The following is a 16537-nucleotide window of genomic DNA, read 5'->3' as shown; positions in this document are numbered from 1 at the left end:
ACGGTAACAACACGGTGAGAAATGGAAGGAATGGCTATGGGTATGGGGGTGAGAAGGTGAATAGGTGAGATGATCTAGTAGGAAACGCAAAGTGTATGGGCAGAGTATGGGAAGGGCATGGAGGAAGCTAGGGATGATGTGTGAGAAGAGAAAGCATGAAGGAATGAGAAAGAGAGAGAAGCTTAGTGAGACACCTTGCATGTCATATATGGACAACCTAGCAACTGCTATATGCTCAGGAGATGCAGATTCATTTTACAATATCTGCTCTGTTGCTGCTTCAAAGGAAATGACTCCCATGGATTTTCAATTGGACATGTCAGCAATCCTTATATATAGTATATATACAATATATTGTGCTTTCCTGTAGAATCTGCTGCAAAGAGGAATTTGGAAATAGTGCACACTGGTTACAGTGTTGGCAATTTTAAATCAAATGAAAAACACGCCTTCTGAAAAGTAGCTTGTGCCTGCCTTCAATCAGAAATGACGATAAACACGTTGCTCTCATTGAACATCTTTTTTTGTTTCACATGCTCATTTTTTCACAAATGTAAAAATGTTCCTCGCCTGGGATTTGTGCACAATTGCGGTGTCTCAATAACAACCATCAACATAACAGAGAAGAACATGGTAATTGCAAGCCTTGCACATCAGCAAATAGTTCTAATGACAAATAAAAGCGACAGGCCTCAGTTATTAGAAATTTTACTATTTACATAAACTTAAAGTAGCCTGTGAGCCAACAAATAAACACAAATAAAGTAAAACCAAGAAAATCCCAAGACTAAAATAGTCACATTTGCTTAATGGGAGAAGTTACATTTCCCCTTTGACACTGTCTTTTTGACATCGGGCTTGACAGCTGTCAGGCTTATGTGCAAGCAGTCCTCCAAAGACTGGTTTGACAGTCAGTTCCTCTCATGCGTTTTTATAGAGTTCATTTTTGAGAATGCAGCTTCACAGGTGTATGTTGATCCGAACATGGTGAGCACATACATGGCCAATGTCTTCAGTGTGTCATACTCTTAGGGACAAGCCACCCAAAAGGCACTCAAGCTTTCAGCACCACGGAGAGCAGGCTTCATGTCACCAGCGGCCTGGATGTCAAACAGTTCACTTTGAATAGCCGCCTTGTCCAGCGGCATCACCTTCCTCACGTTAGCGGAGAATTCTCCACCTGGGCTGATAGTGAAAGGGTCATGCATGAATCCAATGACATCCCTGGAAATGGCAAAGTCATCAAATCTGTCAGAGAAATTTTCCCTCAGCTGTGTGATAAATGTCTTCATGTTCTCTGTGACCTTGCTGTGTCCCACTGTCTTAAGTGTGCTAAATTGTAGCAGCCTCCCCGACAACAAATCTTCGTGGAAAAGATCAAGTTTGTTTCCAAAGGCATCAAGTTTTTCCACCATATTCACCACGGGTTTTTCTTTCCCCTGTAGTTGTAGATTTAGTGCGTTCAAATGGGAAAATATGTCCGTTAAAAATGCAACGTTGCACATGAAAACTTTGCCCTTACTGAGCCAGCGCACGTCGTTGTGGAGTAAGAGGTCATCATGAGAGGTTTCAGATTCCTGCACAAGTTTTCGGAATAAACGGTGCTGTGTGCTTGAATTCCCCCTGATGAAGTTAATTATTTTCATTGTTTTGTCCATAACCTCTTTAAGATCGCCACTTAATTTTGCGCACAGCATGCTACGGTGAATGAGACAGTGAAGTGCGTTAATGCTGGGAGCGACAGCCTTAATTCTGCTCACTAGTCCCCTGGTTTCTGCCAATCATGGCAGGAGCACCATCTGTGACAACCAGGTTGACTTTTTCAAATGACAGTCCATGCTTTTGAAATAGTTCCTCCAGGTTACCAAAGATAATAGCGGCAGTGGTCAGGCCCTCCAGTGGAATCAAGGCCAGCAGCTCCTCTTTTAAATCTTTGCCATCAAAATATCTGACAAAAACGCACATTTGGGAAATGTCAGTATTGTCGGTGGACACATCAATAGCCAGCAATAGGTGTCTGGCTTCTTTTATCTCATCAATTACAAGTCGCTGGACATCCTCTGCCAAAACATGGACACGGTGAACAGCAGTTTTAGCAGACAGAGGTATCACAGATGCAATTATCCTGTCCATAGATTTGTCAGTGGCTAGTTCCTCCATAACAGCCACCATGCACTACTTAAAAACTCAGCATCGGTAAATGGCTTGTTATGCCTGGAGAGTACCCAGGCAGCCTGCAGAGACGCACTTGTTGCCCTCTCTTGCTCAGTTGAAGTTCGGTTAATAATTCCGCTGGCATGGGAATACTGAGATTTCAAAGCAGCAACTTTTCTCTGATGGGCCTCTGACTGTTCAGGATAAGACTCCTTGAAGCTTGCATGCTTTGTGCTGTGGTGACACCTCAGATTGTACTCTTTAGCGACAGCGACAGTTTCGTTGCAAATGAGGCACACAGGTACAGCATTTCTAAAAGTAGGCACTATGAATACATACTTATCAGTCCATTCTTCATTAAAACTATGGTTCTCTGAATCAACTTTCCGCTTAAGGCTCTTTGAGAGTGCCATTTTTCATTCAAATATATTCAGAAGGCCTTTCTTCTTCTAGTGTTCTCCACAAACTATGACCTGCAGTGATGGACAGCTTGACAGCCTCACAAATATGAAGCCTAAAATATCGCTATCGCCCCCTGGTGGCTTGCTGCAGTACAGGTAATATGTACGGTGGCCGACAAGGGCAAACGCGTCGCAAAAGGCAAAACGCTGCAAAAACAGGAATATGCAAAACCAAAAACTTACAAACCCACAAAACAAATGCCAAAGAAAAATAATAGTAATAACATATTACTTAGGATACAATACTAATTTTATTTTATATTACGAGCATCTGGCCCTTACAGTTTCTGCAGAGAAAAATTCTGGCCCTTGGACAAATATAGTTGATGACCCCTGGTTTAAATGATAAGAAGGATAACAAAAATAAGAAGTTTAAACCTGTTTAGGAATTAAAGGCAGAGCTGAAATCAGTTCTTCGATGGGCGAGTTGCACTAAAATTGTCGCAAAAGCCTATCAGCGTCGAGATTCTCCTGAAATCACTAATGTCCTGACGTTGAATCAGAAATGGAGGAAAAAAATATTGTAGCTGTGTATCTGGGATTTCCATAACACGTACAAAGCAGCAATAGTGGTTATTTCGGCCATGGTTGATAACAGAAATAAATGGTGGAAAGAAACGTTGTTGGTATCCATATTGAACCCCTCCTCCTCTCTGGCACGTCTCAAATAAAGACAGATAGTCCCGTGGTCAAACTGACTTTGCGGATTCCTTTTCTGCCTCGAAACACTACTGGCCCACTGGGAAAAGTCCAGACTCTCCCGATTGCCACTCCACCTCTGCCGACAAGCAAGATGGTTTGTTACACAGAACCATCTGAGAAGCCTTCATTGGAAACTGTTTGGAAAAGGGTAGGCACTGTCAAAAAATACCTGGCAGGTGATTGGATGAACCATCCGTCTATCACATCCGCTATTGTTGTTTTGAACGAACAGTCGCGGCCGTCACATTAGGGACCACAATGGAAATAAGTCTTTGGACTTTATTGTGTCATCCCTGACTATTTATATATTTTTAATGTATGACACATGTACTGTTTCATATTTTTATATTTAAGTGGTCAAATAAAATCAATCAAATCACACAAACCTAAACCATGGCCGTAGCTGCCAGTATCTCCTCAGCAGGCACATCTTAACATAGGTGGAAATCACAGGGGGGTCGGGGAGTCAGAATTGAGGGTTGTCCTCCTTAAAAATATCATTAAAACCACGCTGTGTAATTTTAAATATCATAAACTTAAAATAAGTGTGTAAGTAGTAAAACAATTGCAGACGGGGCAAAAAAAGTGTTTTAAGTTAAGAGACATTCTTAGTCGCCCCTCCTTTGCCTCACAGTGGTTTGGTCCACTGCCTGGTTTCCTCCTTTACGTAACGGTACACAAGTCCGGTGGGACTCGCATCAGCAAGTAGCCTGGCAAGGCTGTTTTGTTCACTTTAAACATGGATAAAGTTATTTTTTCTAATACATATGATGCAGAGTCATTATTAAATTAGTCATGACAAAAAAAGTATGTATTTTTCCATGAGACCGCTATGTTAGCAATTATAACGTTACTTAGCTTGTTTGGTAGCTTGATGGATGTTAGTTAGCTAGCTAGCTTGCTAATTCCACCCACCGAGCTTTCATGCTACACACTGGTTACAGAAAATGAGCCGAACAAAGTCAACTCATCCGGCGAGAGCGTTGTGCTTTTCTACACTGTGACAAGAGTGTTTGAATGAAACATTAAGTTGTTAAACTTTCCTAATTTAGTGGCCGGCCGCCTGGCTAGTTTGCTTGCTAGGAGGCTTAGGTCTCAGTTTAGCATCATCAAGTTTTATTGTCCCCCCTATCTGTTGAAAATGAAATGTATGCCCCATGCGCAGATTGTGTACGCCCTCAACTGGTGGAAAATGTTTTTTCCGGATTCTCTATAGTTAACAGATAACTGGAGGAGCTACTCGAGCACAGGTTGATTTATGTGGTTGTAAGTGGTGGGGACAGGCTGAAATACAGTTTTTCGTTTAGATACTTGAAAGTATTTGTGTGTGCAGTTTGAAATTACATCTATAATTAGTATCAAGAAAAGGATACCATATACTAGAAAATTGGTACCCTGAATTCCATGTACCTGTTACTAATAGTGCTCATTAGGATTCAGAAAATGTTCTCTGTACACCTTGTTTCCTGTCTACCATCACTGTGCCAGGCATATTTTGTTTAAATAGGATATCATTTTTGGGAGTGATACTTCTTATCTGCCTTTCACTTAAACCATACGTGGCTGCCAGGATCTCTAAAAGCTTAAACTCCAATTTTGAGCTAGAAGAATTGCATTCATTTTCATTTTTTCTCATCAAAACAATAGGATTTGTTGCCAAATTTCTTTCATTGGCAAACAATGTAAAATGCACTGAAACTGTAGAAGATGCCAGTGTTCTCAGAATGCTCTTGCTTGTTACAGTAATTATGCTATTTATACCAATCTTACAGTAAGGATGGTAATAAAATAGTGATGCTAAAATGCTACTCATACCAGTTTTCATATCAGCTCCTCATTTCCTTAAGTGTTTCCTTTTTATTTAAAAGGCACTTGTGGGTCAGCAGCCTGTGCACACTTTTTTCTCTCCTCATATTGATTTGAGATTGAATCCTCAGTGTTTGCGAGCTAATTAACCATAACTGCAACAATTACAGTAAGCCCCGAGCAGCAGGGCTATTGAGCTGCTGGTACGGTAACAGGCCTGTGTAAATGTAATCCAATATTTGTTGTGTGAATACTAAACCATTTGCAGGTCACAGTGGGCCTGGGTGCTGCTGCAAAGAACCCTAATCCAGGTTTATGCACGCGTATATTCAATTGACTCACACAGTAATGTGTTGGCTAAAACACACATTAAGACAACACACACACAAATACATGAATAGAGATCAGCTGCACACAAAATAAAATCATGTTTTTTTCTCTGCTTTTGTCTAGCTCTCTTACTCACACACACACACACACACACACACACACACACACACACACACACACACACGCACACCAACTAGGATATAAAGCAGCTTGTTGCTAAGGTAATAACATAACCAGGCCATGCGGCACTGCTTTCTAGAGCAAGGAGAAATATTTCTGACATATTCAGTGTTTGTGTCTGGTGAACAGGAGCGGGCTCATCCTCTATGACTGTTAACGCGTTGTGTTGTCGGCTTGTTCATTCGCCTCTGATGAAGTGTGTGTTTTTCCTGTGTGTTTCTGTATGATATTCTACAATCTCCATGCAAATCCCAGAGAAAAGGCCAAGCATTGCCTGAGTGGCTTGCCGGCAGTAAAATGCTAGATTTCATTTACTAAACTGTCAACATGTCACTCATAGCAGCAGGATTTCTTGGACTTTACTCGGTGACAGGTCACTTAATCAGTCACTCACTCACGTATCCAGGCAGGAAGCATGCAGTTTGTTTTCAATATTGGTTGCTTTTCATATGGCGCCATGGATTTTTTTCAAAATGTAAGCTTTTCAGCAGCTGAAAACTAAGCTCTTGTTTTGCCAATTGATTCCTCCCCCCCCCCCCTTCCCTTCACAATTTTAAGTGGGTTTGTAATGAGTCTGAGGATTACAGAATTTACTCATCACATTGAAGGCTATGTAAACTTTCCATTCAAGTGAGAAAATGGGAAAATCAGAGTTACAAGGTTTTCATGCATCATCATTAATATATTCATACACTGGCTCTGAGCCAACTGTTACTGCTACTCTGCAGTCAACTGCAAAACGCAACACAGCTTTGTTAATAATCTCAGAGCACTTGGCAATGCAATTTGAAATGGCATGGCTTTGCAATAATCTTTAAGAGGCACTTGAGTCCAACTTGTCAACAGAACAAAACGGTGCAGTGCAGAGTGGGACTTATTAGTATATGGTATATGGTAGGATGTCATGCTGAATACTGCTGTCTCTACTCCCACTAGTGAACTTCGGTTCAGTCGGTCTCCGCAATAGCTCACTATGCAAAGTGTCATCAGTGGTTCCCCAGTCTATATATCCAAGACGTTCCACTTCCGGGATACCTCCATTGCCGTTTTTTTATGAGGACTATGGTTAACTGCTCCCCAGATCTCTGCAGGGTAAATCCAGACAGCTAGCTAGACTATCTGTCCAATATATAAAAAGGTATTTACAATGGTAAATATAAATAAATAATGCATGGTTCCGAGGCACTACTAGCAAGGCATGTACAACTTTGTAAAAGGACTGACAGGTAAACGTAAAGCAGACGATGAAGCTATACCAAACAGCACAACTGTACAAAACAAAGGAAAGAAAATACGTAGTGGTGACCCCAATTTGATCCAAGGAGCCGACTGCCAATCTCCCAGTTGAGTCGCATTATGTGTTGTTGTTGGATTAACATAGGTTATCAGGTTAATAATCAGCTCAGTGTTTCCCTACCAATTATAGTTGTCCAATATGTAAAAAAGTTGACTATAATGAGCAAAATCAGCAGCAAAGTCTTCCAACAGCTTCTCCTTTTGGAGGGTCGCAGGGGAGCTGATCCCAGCTGACATTGGGCGAGAGGTGGACAGGTCGCCAGCCAATCACAGAGCTGACACAAAGAGACAACCATTTACACTCACATTCACACCTACGGGCAATTTAGGGTCACCAATTAATATAATGCATATCTTTGGATTGTGAGAGGAAGCCGGAGAAAAACTCACACAGGACTAATTCCACACAGAAAAGCCGGCTGGTTCAAACCCAGAACCGTCCTGCTAGGAGGCGACAGTAGCGGTGTAGTCCATGTGATACGCAGGTATACGCAGTATACCCACTAAGAAAGCTCCAGGATTTTCATATACCTACTTGAAAATGCCCAATGACATGAAACAACATACTTTCCATTATATTTTTGATATATTAATTGAATTGTCATCTGTGTTTTTCTTCTTCACATAGGCTAAATAAAGGTATTTCCACAGTAAAATGGTGCATAAAAGTGTATCCAAATACAGGAAATGAAGTCGTTGATGCTCAAAACTTCCCTGGGGAGGACAGCCAGAGCCCCCACTATGATATGGCCCCCCCTCCCCCAAATGCAGATTCTGGCCAATATACAGAACAGTATACCCACTACAATACATTAGACTACACCACTGGGCGACAGTGCTAACCACTGTGCTGAGTTGAGATGTTGAGAATTTAATTAGTAAAAAATCAAAGCTTTCTGGTTATTGATTTATTTTTTTAAAGACCACAGGAATTGTAAAAAGTGTTAGATTCATTGCTATCGGACGATGGTAAGCCACTCTGAAGGCATCATGTAAATGCATGTGATCCGCAGCTGCAGGCCACCACACAGATGCAATCAGAGCCTGTTGTACCGCCCATAATCACTAGAAAATGAACAAAACAATCCATGCACCAAGTAATTTGCTGTGTAAATGATATATACAAATGTGATCACACCAGTAGTTGGTTTTATATGGTCTTAGCTCTGAATATGTAAGTAGTTCTGCCATATGTCTATGGTGATTTTCAGTTGTTTTAGGTTCGTTTGTTTGATTTCTGGGCATGGTGAGAAAGGAAATGATTTCCGCTAAGTTGTTCTAGTGGGTGGCTGACCTGCAGCGAGCTAGTAACCTCTTACAGGTCTGGGGGGCAGCCTAAAGCAGGAAAAAGCAAAGAAAACAAGGACGAAAAAGAAAGAAAAAAGGAAAAACAAACAAATCAAAATAAACCAAAAAGGATCAAAGAAAATGAGAATAAATTAGAAATAGATAAATAAATAAAACGTACCCATGTACCCCCTGCAGTACTGCAAAGTAACCCTAGGGGTACTAGTACCTAGTGATAGCCAAATGAAGCTTCATAAGGCTCTGTGAACCATTTTCTTTACTTTCTGAGTCCATTAAATGGCGCTCTTGGTTTAAAGAAAAAGGCTCAAGGAATGGCAATTCAGTGTGCTTTCAACCTTTTGTTGAACAGAGAGCGCCATCTCAGAAAATTAAGAAAATTCCTCACGAAGCTTCATTTTGCCATCATTACTGGTACCCCCATTTGAAAAAACTCTCTTAGCACACACAACTCCCATACACACACATACACCTACTCACTTGCGTGGTAGTAAAAATCTAAATGTAAAATCTCAAATTCAATTGCTTAAAGTGTAGGTAATTGCAGGTTACATTTTTCACGAAGATAATGCAATGTGCTTATTAAACATAAAGATAAGAACCGCCCACCATTGTTTTGTATGTTTTTTATACCGAAATGCTGAATATAATATGAAAAGTTGGTACTTTTTACAGTGGTTTTAAGAACTCCCCCTCCCGTCCACTAGGCTGGGCGTGACGTCACAAGAGGGACTCCAAGACTAGAGTTACTCTAGTTCCCCAAGTTCTCCACAAGTTCCCCAAGGACAAATGGCTGATTCAATGTCTGGGTGAGGTTTGTGACTACGAAGCGGGCAGATTTTACTGCTGTCTCTGTGACTAAGTCAGCCGCCATATGCGGCGAACACTTCACTGCAGAAGACTATGACCCTGGAGACATGCGTCGGTTTAATATGGGTTTTAAACGCCGGGTTATTTACGATGCTATTCCTTCACGGCATTCCCATTCCTGCTCCTCTGCCTGTCCTGTCCGGACGAAGAAGCCAGTCAAGACTGGGGGTGCTCGCCGAAAGCGAGAGCTGGCTGAGCTGGCTACGGTAACTCCCAACTATTTTACAATGTAGCTAACGGCTGTCTCAACTATTTTACAATGTAGCTAGCTAACGGCGGTCTCAAATATTTTACAATGTAGCTAACGGTTGTCTCAACTATTTTACAATGTAGCTCACGGCTGTTTCAACTATTTTACAATGTAGCTCACGGCTGTTTCAACTATTTTACAATGTAGCGAATGGCTAGCAACGTTAGCTCTGTCAGTGTGAAAATAACAAATACCAGTGCCACCTTGTTTCACCTTCCTTTGTTTTGAGAGTGCACACCCTGTAATGTATTACGACTAATACTACTATAATTATTAGAAATGCATACTTCCAAAACTAAATAAAATTAAAGCTGCAAGTCGGGGTTACTGGCGGACGCCGCTCCTTGCGGAACTCCCTGCTGAGTTCAACGATACCTCACACAAGACTCTACATCATACAGTTCATTAGCTGTGAAAAGGGGCGTGGCTAAGTTATAGGGGGCGGGTCAAACCATCACCAATTAAAAAGGAACTCTCTTCTGAGTTCAATGATACCTTACACAAGACTCAACCTTAGATGGGTCAGTATTTATGAAAGGGGGCGTGGCTTAAACATAGGGGGCGGGCCAAACCATCACCAATGAAGAAGGAAGTCTCTGCTGAGTTCAATGATACCTCACACAAGGGTCTACCTTAAACGGTTCAAATGTTTTGAAAGGGGGCGTGGCCTCAAGTAAAGGTTAAAATGATGTTTGTCATATAAGGCGCATTTCCTGTTGCCAAGTAAATATTGGCCTGTATATGTCCTCAGACCTGGACCCTTGTCAATCGTGGGAGAAATTTTGGGCAGATACGACAACGTGCACTCAAGTTACAACAATTTCTTTGTTCATCGCTAAACACTCAAAATGGCCGCCACGCCACGCCCACACCGTTTGACGAAAAGTTTTTCTTTTAATAATTTTTCATCTGTTTCATTTCAACATTTCATCATTGGTAAAGACCAAATTTGAAGTCTGCCGGATGAAATCTCTCGGAGGAGTTCGTTAAAGTATAGCACCTTGAGTTTTAGGCCTAATTCCTGTTGCCACTAGGGGGCGCTATGACTTTAAGTAAATATTGACCTTTATTTGTCCTCAGGGTTGGACTCTTATGAATCCTGAAAAGTTTTGAGCCAACTGGACAATGTACACTCAAGTTACACCCACTTCCTGTTTTGATGGCCACGGCCACGCCCTATGACGAAAAGTTTTTCTTTTAACAACTTTTCATCTTTAACGTCTTAAGATGGCACAGACCGAATTTGAAGTTGATCGGATGAAATCTCTAGGAGGAGTTCGTTAAAGTACGACATGTGGAAATGGCCAAAATCGCACTAATTTCGAACTTTGAAATCAAAATGGCGGAGTTCCTGTTGGGTTTAGGGTATGGCTCCAATGACGTTTTTTGTACATCTTGACATGTTACATATGTGTACCAACTTTCGTGAGTCTATGTTAAACACACTGCAGGGGCTCAATTTTTTTAACTTTTAGCTAGCGAGCCATTTTTGTGCGCCTATTCCCGAAACCCTTAAAATACGTAAATTTTCACCAGACTTGGAGTGGAACAGCTTGATTTTCGACCCCACGGGGAGAGAGCGCTCTGCCTTTTTATTAGAGTCGGGTATGGCTGCAGCCTGGAGAACTCCATAGACTGTATATTAAATTCATATTATTATTATTATTAATAATAACATAATATATTAATAATATACAGTCTATGTATCACTGGGTCAGTCCCTACCAGGCCTTTGTAATCACTTCACATGCTCTTTACTTTTTACATTTCTGTGAGTACATTTTATTTTCATGTGTGTGAGATCTGTTTGTATGTGTGTTGTGTTGTGATTGTATAAGCTATTGTATACATAAAATCCCCCCTGTCATGAATAAAGTATCTAATATTCTCTCTTTTTGTTTTGCAGTGGTGCGGATAAAGACATTGTGTGTAAAGACCAGCTGATGGCCCTGTTCACCATTTGCCCTGCCTGTTGTGGCAAATCTAAAGGTATGGTGGTGCAGCAGGGAGGCACATTTTGCAAAATAAAGCAGGTAAGTACGTTTGAAAAGTTATATAGATTGAACCCTTTATAATTTTAGTAATGTTTGGATTTTAGTGTATTACTTATTCCACAGTGTCCTGATGATGTGCTGATAATTTCTATTTTCTGCAACATGTGGCTTCCAGCGGTTTTGGCAAAACTATTTTGTGGAGGCCAAGTGGAAGAGCATGGTGAACCACATACAGGACGTCCATGAGCATGACACTCCTGCCTTTCCCTGTTGTGCTCATCCACCTCTGGAGGGGGAGCAATGGAAAAAGGAGTGGCTAGAACCAGGTATACACCATGAAGTATGTGTACTCTATGGTTTTATGATGATGTGACCTGAGAGATTTTTAGCTGGAACCTGTGTTTTAATACATTTGAATCAGTTTAAAATGTTTTGTTTGGGACTTTTTTTCTACAGGCTCAACGGTTGCCGTAAAACTGGAGGGTGTTGTGACAAAGGCATCCTTACTGAAGGATGTGTCTCCACAGCACCAAACCTTTTCCCTTGAGGCGTTTCACTCCCTCATCCTGCTCTTCGCTCCCAAACGGGTTTTCTTACTTTGGGATGTACAGTAGGTCAGTGTTGCACAATGGAGTAACTACATGTCATATTATCATATCATACAGACACCTGATGCACGAACAACTGATGGCGTTGCAATATATGGCGTGCAATACCCAAGGTTCCGTAAAGGTGAACATGTAGTCCGGCCAATTAAACAGAAGGCCTCATATGGTAAGCAGTTTCAGGCAGTTTTCATCATATTTGGATAAGTATGCATGAGACCTCGGTAATCAGTGAATATGATCTACATGTTTTTTTATTTCCCCAGTTTATGCATCAGCACTCCTTCAATCTTTGCAGGAAGGCTAGACCAGATCACCTAAGGCTCTCCGAGATTCTAGTGCTTCCTTGAATAGCAATGCACCTGCCCCCATCTCCAAATCATTTAATCAAATTCCAAAACAGGAAGCAGTTAACTTTTATCTCACACAGAAATCACATTTCAGCAAAAGCTTAATTTAGAATCTTGTAGTGATTGGTTGTTTTCTGCATGCCGCTTGCCATGGTCTCTCATTGTGTGCTGTCGCATGTTAGCAGTCTTGTATAAAAGTACTTGAAAGCCATACTTGAGTAAAACTACAAGTATCTTACCAGAAAATGACTTTGGTAGAAGTAAAAGTCTCCTTTTAGAATATTACTTGATTAAAAGTCTTAACGTATCTGATATTTACTGTACTTAAGTATCAAGTCATTTTCTGATATTAAATGTACTTAAGTATTAGAAGTAAAAGTAAAAAACATTGACTGTGAACTTTATGGCCAAAGGTGTGTAAGGTTATCTTCATCACCTGTCGTCGGGGTGATCATCGTCTGTTACCATGGCAGCAGAGCCTGCACCAGGTGCTTCCATGACACTATCAGTCATTATGCTTCTCCTCTTCTTTAGTTTTTTTTTCATAATATAGTAAGTCATAAAATGTCATAAAAAGTCATAGTATACTGTCATAAAAAGTCTTGAAAAGTCATAGTATAGTATGTTAGAAATAATGTCATAAATAAGTCATTGTATACTAAGTCATACAGATTTGATTAAAAAAAGTCATAGTATAGTATGTCATAAAAAGTCATTCTATAGTATGTGATAAAAAAGTCATAGTATAGTATGTCAAAAAAGTCATACAAATGTCATAAAAATGTCAACGTTATACCTAACTACAGCTCAGCCTTTCAATTAGTGATATGTCAGCTCATATTAACAGGTACTGTATGTTTCTATCAGTATGTATGTTGGTAAGTGATAAGAAATTGAAGTACAAAAATGCCAAAGATATATTTAGGGTGATTTTTTAAATGTACACGTTTCATTTTTATTGTTTTGCCGCTTTGCAACAAATAGGCATTAGGTCACCAACTAGAATGGAGCATGCATTATCTTGGCAAACAAGGAGCAATGATTTGCAAACCTGCTTTTTTCCAGTGTAACTAATTTATTCTGATTTTATTTTGTTGTAACGAGTAACTAAGATGCTGAGGGTAAATGTAAAAGTATACCATTTATTTAGAAACTGTAGTGGAGTAAAAGTAAAAGTACAAATACGTGAAAATTCTAGTACAGTAGCAAAGTATTTGTACTTTGTTAGATTACAAAACTAATGTTAGTGTTGCTTTGTCTTTTGTTAGCTTTTAATTGTACCTTTTGGTGTGAGTTTTTAATTGTGATTTTGTCATGGGTCACTTTGCATGCGTTTGTGCATATGTGAGTAACCTATAAACACATTTTATTGAAATGAAATTCATGTCTTCTGTCTACTGTTATTTATATTCAGTTATTTATTTCATTGAGGGGGGTTGGGAATGTAAGCTCACAACAAAACAAACATACCACTAAACTGTTAAAAAACTGAAAAAGGTAATTAAGCTAATCCTCATCCAAACGAGGCCATTCAAATCCTTTGTAGGCACCTGCTTGGAAATTATGTCGGATGGCTGAAACCAGGCAGGACGGTATCGGCTTCCGTATGTGCCTCCCCAGAATGCCATATGCCCAACGTACAACCTGCCTGTATGCTGCATACCTGTATTGTCTAGGAGTAGTAGAGAAAGTAGAAAAGTTGGTTGCATGGTTTTTTTAGATTCAGAAGTGATGAATGAAATAACTCAATTGTAAACATACTCGTGTGTACTGGCTTCAAGAGGACCGTGATCCTGCCTGAAATGAGAGTAAGCTATTCGCAAAACAAACAAGTTCAGGCAGCATGCGGCAAAACCAGGATGCTGCGTGAGGCACGTCAGATCTGCCGGTCGCGGATCGAGCTGCTCCACTAAACTCCAAAACGCGTTTACCTCACGGCAGCACATACTCTCCACTGCTGATTCTATTGGGTGGCATAGCCCACACAAACACCTGTCAAACACAGCGATAGGGACATCGATCTCTCTTTTTCTTTCTGACAATAAGCATCGCTAATTAGTTGCGTTTTAGCACAGGCAATATCGCGTTCTGTCAGCAGATGCCGGCAATAGCGCCATTGTGCCTGTGCAGTGTGTGCATCTCTACAGCTCTGATTAGGACTAGGCCTACTGACACCATAAATAATGTCTTCAGTCGTTGTCCCTCCTTGCTATTCTACATGACGGCAAGATTTAGATACTTTGGCTTGTTCCCTAATGTTATCCGGGTTAGCACCAGGCTAACCTAGACTAGCTCTAGCTAGCTACTCACCAGGACACCTGGCCAACCCTCCACTCATTTTCCTCACACCAAGCATTTATAAATCTTTGAGGGTCCATGATTTCTGGCAATTTCATCCCCTCTCTCACGCCTGACTGGTTCAAAATTGTAGGGCTGTGGTCCATCAAAAAATTTGGTGGTTTCCCACCTCCTCAGTCTCCCAGTCGTTCTCCATAGTCTAGCCACAGACAGTAGGAATCTAGCATATGGGTATGGGTTGCTATGGGTTGCTAGGGGTTGCCACTCCCTCATATGACATCATCACCCAGTTACTGTAAAAAACATGCTACCTTTGAAGAAACCCCAATAAATGTTATTTTAACACATTTTAAGACTGTTATATATTCTATATTGATATATACTGATATATTATGTTTAAATATATACATACTGAGCACTTTATTTACACATTAATTGGTTGTGGTGGTTAACCTGCACTTTACACTTTAAGCTCATCTGTATTTCTATGCTTTTAGTCTTTTGGTTGTTGTTGTTTCTCTCTCTTACCTTGTCACCTCTCATAAACCAGTATGTTGCCTGACATGGCAGCTGTGCAGCAACTTGGTATTTGGTACCTGTGGGCCCATTACTGCCTGCCAACCCAACAGATCAGTGGCAACGGATGAGTTTAGACAGCTAATCAGGCAACGTAGTGCAGGCAACCTATCACTTACGCAAGAGTAGAGACTCTGTCACTTTCTGCTCTTCCCTCCTCAGTCGTACAACTCGACTTTTGACTCGTGAGAAGAATATTTCCTTGAGAAAGTGACCTTCTCGGTGTTGCATCTCACTGCCATCGCAGCTCCTTGTGCACACTTTCTGCACTTTTCATATAAAACTGAAGGTCCTCCGTACACTTTTTTTTATTTATTTGCATCACATCTATTTGCTAATAGCTTACAAATATGGAGGTCTTTGCTTGCCAGCGCTTGCAAAGCAGTTTATGGTATTTTGGAGTAACATAATTACAGTCAAGCCAGCCCTGTTTTTTTGTGGTATGTGGTACTTTTAAATTAATTTCAAAATTGTTTTACCAATAAATCATTGAGCTTAGGGAACAAACCTAAAGTAAATGCATAATATATATTATTCCCAACAAAACACACATTTGCACGTTGCGCGTTTGCTTGAAACAGGACAAATCCCAACTTTTCAGCAGACTGTCTTAGCAAACTCAATATGTGTACCACAAAAGCACTACATTTACAAATTTCTACACAAGTTGGCTTTTTGTTGGACAATACTAAATCAAAATTATGATATCAATGAAAATTAAATTCTAGCTCCATGAAAGAATATTGTAGGGGAGACCTCAACGTGGATTTTATTCAGCAGCATCTCTTTGCTGTCCCTCTTAATCTCCATCACGCGAAGTCTGTTCCAAAGCCAGATAAGGGAGGAAACAACTTTGGCTTACATTGTATCAGACAGAGGGGGGGGGGGACTAATCGCTGTTTTCACACAAAAGCCACACATATACAACAAATGTAGACTAAGAATACAGGTTTTTTTTCACAGCTGCCACAAATATGTGCTACTGGTACTACAATATTTGCACCTGTGTCATGCATGTCAACACATTAAGACACACAATGTTCATTGGCTTTATGATAACTGCAATCAATATAAAGAGCACTGCAACAAAGGCAGTCGCTAAATAATGGTATTGATTTTACACTGTTTGATTAAGCCAACAAGTACAGCAGCAGCCACAAAACAGTATAAGTCACTTCAAGTCATTTCGACCAATTATTACTATCAGTTAAACACTTAAAAACAATATTAAAACAAAAACAAAAAAGTAATTATATATATTTTTTCATTGCAAAAGAAAAATAGGCTATCAAATATATTTCTTAACTGCTGTTAACTTACTAGTCTTAACTTTGCACTAGCTAATATCTATATCGATGAG

This window comes from Sander vitreus, chromosome 10, assembly GCF_031162955.1.
Source record: "Sander vitreus isolate 19-12246 chromosome 10, sanVit1, whole genome shotgun sequence".
NCBI lineage: Eukaryota > Metazoa > Chordata > Actinopteri > Perciformes > Percidae > Sander > Sander vitreus.
This window is presented reverse-complemented; position numbering follows the sequence as displayed.